This window comes from Plectropomus leopardus, chromosome 23 (genome assembly GCF_008729295.1).
Source record: "Plectropomus leopardus isolate mb chromosome 23, YSFRI_Pleo_2.0, whole genome shotgun sequence".
NCBI lineage: Eukaryota > Metazoa > Chordata > Actinopteri > Perciformes > Serranidae > Plectropomus > Plectropomus leopardus.
In genome coordinates this window covers 20,146,618-20,157,854 of record NC_056485.1, presented here as the reverse complement: position 1 = coordinate 20,157,854, position 11,237 = coordinate 20,146,618, and the positions used below count along the sequence as shown (strand labels likewise).

The 11,237-nt window shown below is 37.0% G+C and overlaps 1 long non-coding RNA gene across 1 annotated transcript; it reads right to left on the bottom strand.

Moving 5' to 3' along the window:
* Positions 1 to 1,692: 1,692 nt before the first annotated feature.
* Positions 1,693 to 11,177, bottom strand: LOC121962533. The gene is made up of 3 exons (XR_006107128.1): positions 11,014 to 11,177; positions 9,836 to 9,901; positions 1,693 to 2,417 (listed from the first exon to the last, which is right to left on the bottom strand). It is a non-coding gene; the product is annotated as an uncharacterized LOC121962533 (long non-coding RNA).
* Positions 11,178 to 11,237: the final 60 nt, after the last annotated feature.

Below are 11,237 nucleotides of genomic sequence, written 5' to 3'. Positions count from 1 at the left end.
TTCCCACAGTCATGAAATTCCTGAAAAATGCATTAGGTAAGAACAACTTTTTATATTTAGGCCTGAAAATGGTTTTGAATTGACAGGATGATTTGGAAAAGTTTTGAGTATTCATTATTGTTTACAGTATCCTCATAAAAACCCCCAAATCTGTGTGAATGTATGTAATACATTTTTTTTCCTAGTATTACCTGTGTAAAATCTGATATTAACAAGCGAGTAAAGAGATCAAGTGCTAGCAATTTTTCTGGGAAATGTGTGTTTAATAATGTATGTCATACAAGGTACTTGAGGTGCTTGAAGTACTTAAATGTGGTGCTCAGAGATTTAAGTGCCAGAATATCTTGAAAATCAGACAATATTTAACTTGCTTCTTGAAAAAAAAAGAATAAAATTGTTAGAACTAAGATATTGTTTTACAATTAGAAAATTGTTTAAAAAAGCGAGCAAGCAACAAAAACAAATCTAAAAAATCCAGCATTTTTTAAACTTGCTCTTTGAAAAAATTGAAATAAAATTGAGAAAACCTGAAGATAAATTATTTTAAAATTAGAAAATTGTTTTAATAAAGCAAGCAAAAAATCTTAAAAATCCAATATGTTTTAACTTACTCCTTAAAAAAAGAGAGAATGTGAAGATAAATTATGTTACGATCAGAAAATTGTTATCAAAAAAAGCAAAAAATCTTAAAAATTCAATATTTTTTAACTTGCTCCTTGAAAAAAATAAAATTGAAAGAGCCTGAAGATAAATTATTTGACTATTTGAAAATTGTTTTGTTTTTTTTAAAAGCAAGCATGCAAAAAATAAAGATAAATAATAGGTTAATTTTTTGGCCCTAGTAGCATGTTTTTGATCCCATTTATACATTTGCACAATTCTCTTGTAACAGTTGGTTGTGGTGAAAACAGTTTCAACCTTGAAAATAAAATGAAAAAGTTCTGAAAAGTCCTTGAATTTGACTCTTCTTTGTTTACATCAACCCTGTGAGACTAATGTATCACTACATGGGCCTCCCCATTGAAACTATACTGAATTAAAATTTTGAAAATGGGGAAAACTGTTATGGAAAAGTTATGGAAAACTTTTTACCAATGAATTAAAAAAAAAACACACCAATCAAGCGCTCCACATCTTTAATTTGACAAACACCAGAAACGTGACTACTACTTCCTGGTCACAGGGAACGGGGGGGGGGGGGAGTCAAAAGGTGAAAAGTCGAGGAAGAGAACTCAACGTACCATTTTTTTTTTTAAAGGATATAATATTGTGTCTAAAAATCACTCCATTGTAATAAAAAAGGGGTTGTTTTTTTGTAACTTTTGCATCATTTGAGAAACTGATTTCACAGGTTATTAAGGGTGATAGAAAAAACTTCATACATTGAAAAGCTGCATCCAACATTTTCAGAGTAATGCCTCCTTAACAGAGACAGAGAAAAGGAGAGAATAAAGGAGAAAAAAGAGATTTAGAAGAAGCGAGGGTATAAGAGGAAGAGGATTTATAGAAAAAGAAAGAGGGGGAAGAGAGTCGGATGTTTAGGAGTGTACGGAGGATAAAATAAGCCAAATGACAACATAAGAAAAGTTTTCCCATGCATTCTTTTCAGTCCCTGTACGGAAAACAAAAATGAATGAAACACGAGACAGAAATAGCCTCCCAAGTTGTTTTCCTCCTTTTTTTTTTTAATCCTTTCCCAATATTTTTATACACTTCTTTTTTTCTAATCCCCTCATCCTCCTCCAGTCCTGAGCACCTCCGATTAGCTGATTACCGTCCAATCAGAGCGATCGACAGCCAGCCGATGAGCTTGACTGAAGTTGCGTCCAATCCAGAGGGAGTTTGAGTCTTTTTTTTTAGTCTTTTTATAAGCCCATTGTTGTCTTGTCGGCGCCAATCAGAATTTTCATAAATCATAAATGATCCGCAGTGTTATTTCCCCCTCGTGACGTCAATTCGTGAGAAGTTGTTGTTTGGTCCGTTTGCTTCGTGGTTTTCCTCGGGAAGGATTTTCAGTTTTACGAAACAAACGAGGGATCAGAGAAGTCCTGGTGCAGGGAGAGAAAAAGAGGAATGAATGGAGTGAAGTTTGTCTAAAAAGAAGAAAGAGAAGAAGGAAGTAGAGAGAGAGAGAGAGGGAAGACGGCCCCAGTGAGTCCAAATCAGGGCGTGCGTCCTCTGTAGTAGTCTTATTGTTTCATAGCAACATCAAAAAGTTTGCGTGTAGCAAAGATTAGATTCCCGCCGGGGGAGGTCGTTGCCACGATGAATCCAGGCCGCCGTGGACGCCGCGGTTGCTGAAACGGGCTGGTGGCGTTTTTCTGTGCAGGAGGGGAGACGAGGGAAAGGGCGGGGTTTCTAGAGGCGGAGTCCTTCTTCCTAGAACATCATGGGGGTCTTCAGAAACGACCGGGAGTCTGGGTAAAAAATAACAAAACACAAAAACGAATTCGTTATGGAACAAAGTAACAATAAAAGTTAGATAGAAAAAAAGGACGTTTTTGAGTGATCGTAGATAACAATGATTCCCTGTATTGATTAATCTGCACATTATTTTCTTAAGTAACCTTCTGCATTAAATGTAAAAAAAAAAAAAAAAGTCACTGAAAATTAATTAAAAAATCTTGTCAAAGCCTACATGTCAGAAATTGGTGGAAATAAAATGTCAATCACAATTTTCTAAAGTCTAAATGTTTTAAGTTGGCAAAAAATTTTACAGTCTAAACATCAAAACTTTAAAAAATAATTTAAAAATTCTAATCACAATCTTCCAAAATCTAAATCTCAAAAATTTTCTAAATGTAAAAAACAAAAAGGCTATCACAATTAAGACATTTCTATGATTTTAGGATGTTTCTCAGATTTTAGGACATTAGAAAGATTTTAGAGCATTTCTTGGATTTTAGGACATTTTAAGGATTTTAGAGCGTTTCTAGGAGACTTTAAGATGTTTCTAGGGTTTTCTGACATTTCTAGGATTTTTGGGTGTTTGAAAGATTTTAGAACGTTTCTAGGATTTTTGGATATTGGGGTCTTAGCTAAGACCACTGTCGGGGTGCAGGGTCAGTGGCACTTCTTGTTAATAAGCTTTATTTTTATGCTCTTTTATGCACTCTGGCACTTTATGTATACTAAAAGTACAAAATTAATTTGCAGTGTGAATTCCTTGCATTTGATTGTGAATTAGAAAATGTTCGGGAGGCCACCTGGCACCCTATTTGGCCCGCGGGCATTAAGCGGGCAAAAACATTCACTGATTAACTGTTAAACGCTGACATCCTCAGTATATTAAGTACCTGTAAGTATAGTGTTGTGACTACAGCGCTTCCTGTCACTTTCTTTCACCGCTGTGTGACGCCACCATGAAAGCAGAAGCCTTAAACTAACAAGTTTGCACCATCCCCACCGCAAAAAAATCCCAAATCACCAAATCTCTTGTCACTGCCAGCCTGCAAACTCAGCTGCAGCTTTTTTCATTGCAGATCCAATAAGCATTATTTGTAGAGGAACTTCATACTTTGATCCTAATTATTAAAGCAGGACGTGGTTTTTTAGCTGAATTTGTTGCATCTTGTTCTCCCTTTATGCAGCATCCGTTTACGATAGAAATCTCATATCTCCAATTTTGCCACGGTCGGCTCTCCTTCCCTCTCGCTCTCCTTCTTTCTCTCTCCCATTTCACCTCCGTCGTTCTCCTTCCGCTCCCTGTAGTGCTGTTGCTGCACCCACCCACACAGGAGCACGTGCACACACACACACACACACACACACACACACACACACACATGCATAACACAGAACCAGAAACACACTCGCATGCACACCTTCCTCTCCCTGCGGTGTCATTGTTTTCTGCGAACGTTGCAAAGTGTTTACATTTCTGCATAACAGCAACCATAAACCTGCCCTCCCTCCTCTTTCTCCTCTTTCCATCCTCTCTTTCTCTTGCCCTCTACTACTTTTTTTTAAACTCGTCTTCCTCTGCTTTTTGTCATCTTCTTACCCTTTAGTTTTGTCCTCTATTCATCATTTTTTGTGGTTTTTTTTAGATATGAAACAGGTTCTCCGTGTTGGATTAAAAAAAAAAACTTTCTTAAATTTTCTCTTTCATCTTGCGCTCGCCCCTCGTTTCCTCCTTCATATTCCCTGCCTTCCCTCCTTTTCATCCCTCTCATCTCCTGCCCTTCCCTATTTTTATCACTCCACGATCCACTCAGACCCCCTCCTCTCCTCCTCTTTCATCCCTCTATTCTACATGCATCCCCTCCTCCTCCTCCTCCTCCTCCTCCTCCTCCTCACCTCCCCTCTGCTCCCTCCTGTCCTCTATCTGTTACTCTCATATTATTTTTATCCCGACCCATTCTTCTCTCTGTCCTCTCCTGTCCTTTCTTTCTCTCCTTTAGGCAGCAGGTTTGGCCCGCTGCTCAAAAAACTGTCCTGCAACTTTAGAAAAAAAAAAAGTCACAGCTTTGATCCCCCCAAACGCTGTCCTTAAAACGTAAATCTGTAACTTCACTGTTTCATATCAGGGTGGTCCAGTGTTGTTTAGATTTATGTATTTTATGTTGCTGTAATAACTCTAGTTTGCTACCTTTGTGACCGACAATTACAGCTGAAACTAATGTTACTTTAATTAAGGAAAAGAAGTTTTTTTTCTTTTTGGGTAACGATGTGGTCAAAAAAATGCCAGAAATTTGATAAATAAAAATTAGGAAAGCCCACCACATCCCATAGACTTAGTAAGTATATTTAAATAATTTTCAATTCATAAAATATAAAACCTCCAATATTCACACCCAAGACCAGAGAATATTTGGCATTTTTGCTTTAAAAAATGACTTAAATATTAAATAAACAAAAAATGTTGCAAATAAACATTGTTGATTGATTAGTTGATTAATCGACTCATTTTTTTAAGGTCAGTTTCATCTTAAAAATGTACTAAATCAATCTTTCAGAACTCTTTAAGCTGCTTAGTTATTGGAGGCAGGATTTTTATGATTTTTTTATTTTATTATTTTATTGCATGGCAAAAGCTAAAAATATAACAATAATTTACCAAATGCCTTTTGCATTAACATCGCCAAAGAGTCATGTTTTATTTTACAATTAATATTTAAAAGGTAAAATAAAAAAAGATGAAATAATAAATGATAATAAATAAAATTCTCCCTAACTTGAAGTAGTTGATTTCTTCTATTTACTCTTTATTTTATATTGATATTGTATTGATTTTTTTAATGTTACATGTTTTAAATTATTAACAGGATTTGAGAAAATGACAAAAAAATCACATCACCAAACATTTAATATTTTCTTTTTGTTTTTTTCTTCCAATTTTCCAAGACGTTCCCGGAGCTTTTCTCACCGCCGTCCACGTTCAGTTTAAAGTTTCCGGCTGTGAGTAACTCTTTCATTTTTTTCATTGTGCAATGCGATTTGGGATAATAATGTTTCATTAATTAGGAGTGTGAATCACCAGAGGCGCCATTTAAACGTTTTACAGTATGCTTTGCAATAACGTATATCATAATATGGTGTGAATGTATGCTCTTAAAATTTGCCTCAAAGTCATGGAAATGTATCAATAAAAATGTATCAAACTTGCCGACTTAAAACTGATACTTTTGTTCCATGTATGATAATTATTTTATCAACACTATATTTAAAACGTATTAAGACTAAAGACTTCCTCCAGTATGTTACAATAGTTGCTCTGTATTGTACCCAAAAATCCAGTGAGATTTTTTTTTTTTATCTGCTTATTTTCTCAACAAGAAAAAATGTGGCGGGAAAGCGCAAACTGTATTTTTTATTTTTATTTTTTTAGATAATACTTGTATTCTTGACGCTCATCTTTCCTGTTTTCTTCTTCTTCTTTTCTTTTTTGACACTGTTTTGATCCGGCAACCCTGTTTCCCTTTTACTCTCACCTCCATCTGTCACCATAAAACACACCTATAATGTGTGTGTGTGTGTGTGTGTGTGTGTGTGTGTGTGTGTGCGTGCGTGCGTGCGTGCGTGCGTGCGTGCGTGCGTGCGTGTGTGTGCTGTCCTGGTTAAAAATGGTGCTGACCTGCCTTGTTAAAAGTCTATCAGCTGGGTGGAGGAAATGTCACCAGGTCTTGGAACAAGGTCACATTTTTCAACTACCTCCCGAGGAATCTGCACACTCCTCCTCCTGCGCCTCCTCCTCCCTCTCTCCTGTCCTCCTTTTCCTCCTCTTCCTCTCCCCACACATCCCCTTTTTCCTTCCTCATATACGTTGGTCTTTCTTTCCCTTTCTTTAAATTTTGCTTTTTGTTCATGTTTCCTTTTTAATCCCACTCACCCTCTTCTTCTTGTCTCCTTTTTTCTGTTTTCTCCTCGTCTTCCTCTTATTTTTCTCATACTTTTTTGTGTCTTGCTCCTCTTTATTCTTTTATCCCCCCCTCTTTTTATCACCTCTTTTCCACCACATTTCTCCCCAACATCTTTTCTCCTATTCCTCTTTTCACACAGGGTCAGCTGATTTTGTACACTAAAATCAGAGAAAAGTCCAAGTGCCTGGAAATTTCTATAAAAGTCTTAAAATCCTAGAAACTAGGAACTTAGTTAAGTTTTTACAAATGTCTTACATCCTAGAAAATTACCCTAAAATTCCCTAAAATCCCTAAAATCCTAGAAAACACTGATACCGATTATTAATAATTCATAAGACCGATAACTGTTTATGCCGATATGCATTAACAGTAAAAATCAAAATCATTCTGTCAATATTTATAATTTGGAATATAACAAACTCCAACACAAAACTTTATTTAAATGTCTTCAGCAAATGTTTAATAAAAACTGAAACTTTCAACATCACATACAGCAATTTATCAGCATTTTTTTTTATAAAGTTAAAATTTCAATAAAAATGAATAAATAGAAACAGCTTCCTGAGGTTTTACAAAGTAAAAGCTCCTCCCATGCTGACACTTCCTTTGCACTTTTTAATTAATTTTATCAGCGATCATTAAAATAAAACTATACAGATAATTAACAAAAAGCCAAATCTCAGTCCGATAATCTGTCGACCTCGTCCCTTTTCTCTCCAAACTGTCGCTTTTCTCCTCCTTTGCTTGTCCTCCTTTTTTATCTTTGCCACTCTTCTCTTTACTCCTCCTCATCTGTTTAACCTCTCCCTTTTTCTCTCCTCTACACTTCATCTTTCACACTTTTGATCTTTCTCTTTCATTCTTGTTCTTTATTCCAACATCTGTGATTCCTCTCCATCTTTTCTCTCCTCTACCTGTTCTTCCTCTTCTTTACACTTTTCTTTTCTTGTTCTCCTCACCCCTCTTTTCTCCTCACTCCCTAGTTTTCTTCTCTTCTCCACGTTCCTCTTTATGCTCTTTTTCTTTATGTGTCCTCCCCTCCTCTTTCGTCCCTTCTTGTCCACCTCCTGTCCTCCACCTGTTCTTTTATCTCTCACTTATCTACCTTTATTTCTCCTCTTTATCTTTCTCCTACATCCTGCTCCTCCTCTCTCATCTCCTTCGCACTCTCTCTTCTTCCTCTACCTTTTCTAATATCTTTACCGGCCAATTAGTCCAGGTCGTCTAAAAAAAAACAAGCCAGATAAACTGATCTTTCTTTTCTCTCTCTCTCTCTCTCTCTCTCTCTCTCTCTCTCTCTCCCCTGCTCCTCGTTTTTTTTCCTCTCCCTCTCTTTCTGATTGTAATGCGATGTCTTTCTTTGTATTCAGCAGTTTTCTCCTCACTCGTTAATTAAGAGTGTGGAAGGTGAGAGAGGCAGGGGAGAGGTGTGTGTGTGTGTGTGTGTGTGTGTGTGTGTGTACGTAAACCACCGTAGGTGCAAAATGCTTTTATGGCAGGAGGGATGAGAGTGTGTTTGTCAGTGTGTGTGTATGTATGTGTATGTGTGTGTGTGTGTGTGTGTGTGTGTGAGCAAGGCAGCAAAGGGGTCCTACTGGGCCAATCAACATTAATGAAATCAGGTGGGTCCGCGCGTGTGTGTGTGTGTGTGTGTGTGTGTGTGTGTGTGTTTGTCGGAGTGCTTGGCTTGCAGAAGAGAGGGGATCTAAAAGGGGTCTAAAGAGGAGAGAGAGCTAATTAGAGTTCCCTGTCTCACTAGAGTGTGGATCAAACACACACACACACACACACACACACAAAAATACACACCTGCAGGTACAGAGCACACACACACACACACACACACACACACACACACACACACGTGTGCAGGGTGAGTGTGTGTGCGCCTGTAGATATTCATTTATACACACGCAGAGTTTCAAGTGAAGGTTTTCAATGTCAGGGAGGACTGAGCACAGCTGGTGGAAAGAGGACGACACATGCATACTAACACACACGCCTCAGTACTGTACTTGTGAGGACCCTCATTGGCATAATGCATTCCCCGAGTCCGTAACTTCAACCCATCCCAGCGTCTTAACCCTCCAACCAGCTTTTGAGCAAGTGAGGACCAGACTTTGTCTCTATCCAAAAGACAGTCAGATGAGTTCAGATAGTGTGCTGCCTTCAGACGCCTGTCACAAGTATTGAAACTGTCGAACCGATTTCTTTCAAAAATATGTGAAATCGGAGAGACATTAAGCAACTTGTTTGGAAATATTTGCAGAAATTATGGAAAACAATCCATTTTTGGAAGGTAAAGACATATTTTAAATGGTTACATTTTAAGTAAGCGGGGACATTTTTTGGAAAATGAAAACATTGTTCTGAAGACCAGAAAACGGTCATATTTTAGAAAGAGTATTTTTAAAGTGTTGACATTGTTTGGAGAATGAGAACTTTTTTTGGAAATTGAGTGACGATTATTTTTTCTGCCAGTTGGGACAGTGGCATGTCATCTATGAGTTTTTAAATTACTGTAAATTTTTTTTTATTAAAAAATGTCTTATTATAGCACGCAATAAAAATGGTCATAAACAAGCTGTTATTTGACGTATTTATGACCCTTTTTATGGAATACTATGCTATAAATTTCTGAACAACTTTTGATTTTAACTTTTTTTAACAGAACTTTTAGCAAAATACTATGAAAAATGACAAAATTATAGTAACAGCATATTAGGCAACAGCAACAGCATTTAAAGGTTTTTTTTATGACATACTATAGCATTACTTCCATTTGACTTTATCACATAACTGTAACTTTATTACATAACTACATTCACTGTCCAAAATGTCCAATGTTTCCATAAAGTGTCTTTACGTAGTCTACTTACAATGTCACCTTTTTTTTCTTCAATAACTTACTTTCCAACAATGTTCTCAGCTGCTAAACATGTCTCTACTTTCCAAAATATGTCCCCATTTTCTAAAAGGTCACTTTGCCAAAAATGTCTTTACTTTCCAAAACAACTCCCCATTTCACCATCAAACGTTTTTTCGATTCCTCTTGGTCCTCACAACAAACACAAATATCCTCACTTCTACACTCTGACATGAGCTCAATGAAATATTTCCACGCGCTCACATGTGCGTCTGATAAGGTGCACACATCAAAGGGAGGCCACGGTGTCTCTGTGTCTGCTTAATGTCTCCACTAATCTAGCCTGGGCCCCAACACACACTCGCACACACGTGGTAGGCATGTGTGTGTGTGTGTGTGTGTGTGTGTGTACATGCTTGTAAGTCTGCCTTTGTGTACAGTGTCACTCCTGTTTATTTGTAGCTTGTTTGTGTGTGTCTGTATCAGCGTGACCGCATGCATGAGTGTGTATCTGACTGTGTGCCTGTTTTATTATATTTTTTATTATTAGTGTGTGTGTGTGTGTGTGTGTGTGTGTGTGTGTGTGTGTGTGTGTGTGTTCAGGTACCTTGTACAGCGCCGTTGTCTTGCTGGTTTCCATTAAGTTCAGGTTTATCCTCGGCTACAGCAGCGTCTGGTATGAAACACAAAGACAAGACAGAGTCTCAGTGGGTCGGCCAATAAAAAAGCAAACAGCGCCTCGTAACTGTGTGCAGGTCAAAAACAAAGTGGAAAACAAAGAGGCCACAAACACACTAACATTCGTCCAGAGAATTCCATTTTTTGGATGTTATTTTGTTTCTTTCTCTTGATGTTCATTGTCAAAGCACTTCAGCCGCTTTGTTAAAAAAAACAAGAAAAAACATGTTTTGATATTAGACACAAAAAAAGAAATTGGCTGCTTTCTCGCTTGTTTTGGAAACTGTTATAGATAATTATAGATAATAAAAGATAATTGATAACGTCCTGGTTTTAAAGTGTTTGTGTTTTTTGAGAGCTATTTTAGTCTACATACTATGCTATGAATTTAATAATATACTTTGAATTTTTAATGCTTTTTGGAAAAACATACATTATGACATTTTTATGATATTTTAGACGACACTGAATTTTTTTTTTTTATTTTTTTTTTTTGCTATTTGAATGACATGCTGTGATATTTTAATACTATTATTGACTATTATTTGGACAACGTATGACTTTTTTTCATTCTATATTTAACAAAATACAACACAATGACATATAATGACTTTTTCATGCTATTTTTCATGACATGCTAAACAATGACTTTTCTACTTTACTACTACATACTAATATAGTACTAGCAATAATACTAGCATGAATTTTTATCATGTTTTAGTCGACATAGTATACTATGACTTTTGACACGATTTTGGACCACATGCTTAAGTATGACATTTTGATGCAAAATATAGCATACATGCTATAGTATGACTTTTTTACACGATTTTGGACGAGATGCTATAATACGACTTTTCGACACTATTTTGGACGGAATGCTACAGTATGACTTTTTGACGTGATTTTGGACTACACGCTATCATATTATGTTTTGACGCGATTTTGGACCACATGCAATGTTTTGACGCAAATTGTAGCATACATGCTATCGTATGACTTTTCGACGTGATTTTTGAAGCCCTATATCATGGTTTGACTTTTTTACAGCATTTTGGCCGCCAATAACAGATTTCTGAAAAAACAAACTCGATCATGCCGTCCTACCGTTCTTGTTGTTGTTGGCGGCGTGCAGCGGCTCAGGAGATGGAGAGGACGAGGACGAGTGTTTCAGAGCGTCCTCCACCCTCTCCCTCCTCTTCGACTCAAACTCCAGCGCCTCCTGCAGCTTCCTCTTGGCCTTCTTCTCCTTCTTCAGACGCTTTTGGATGGAGGCTGAAGGACGAGACGAGGAAAACATATGATCGTTAGGCGGAAATGTCCCAGTAGCC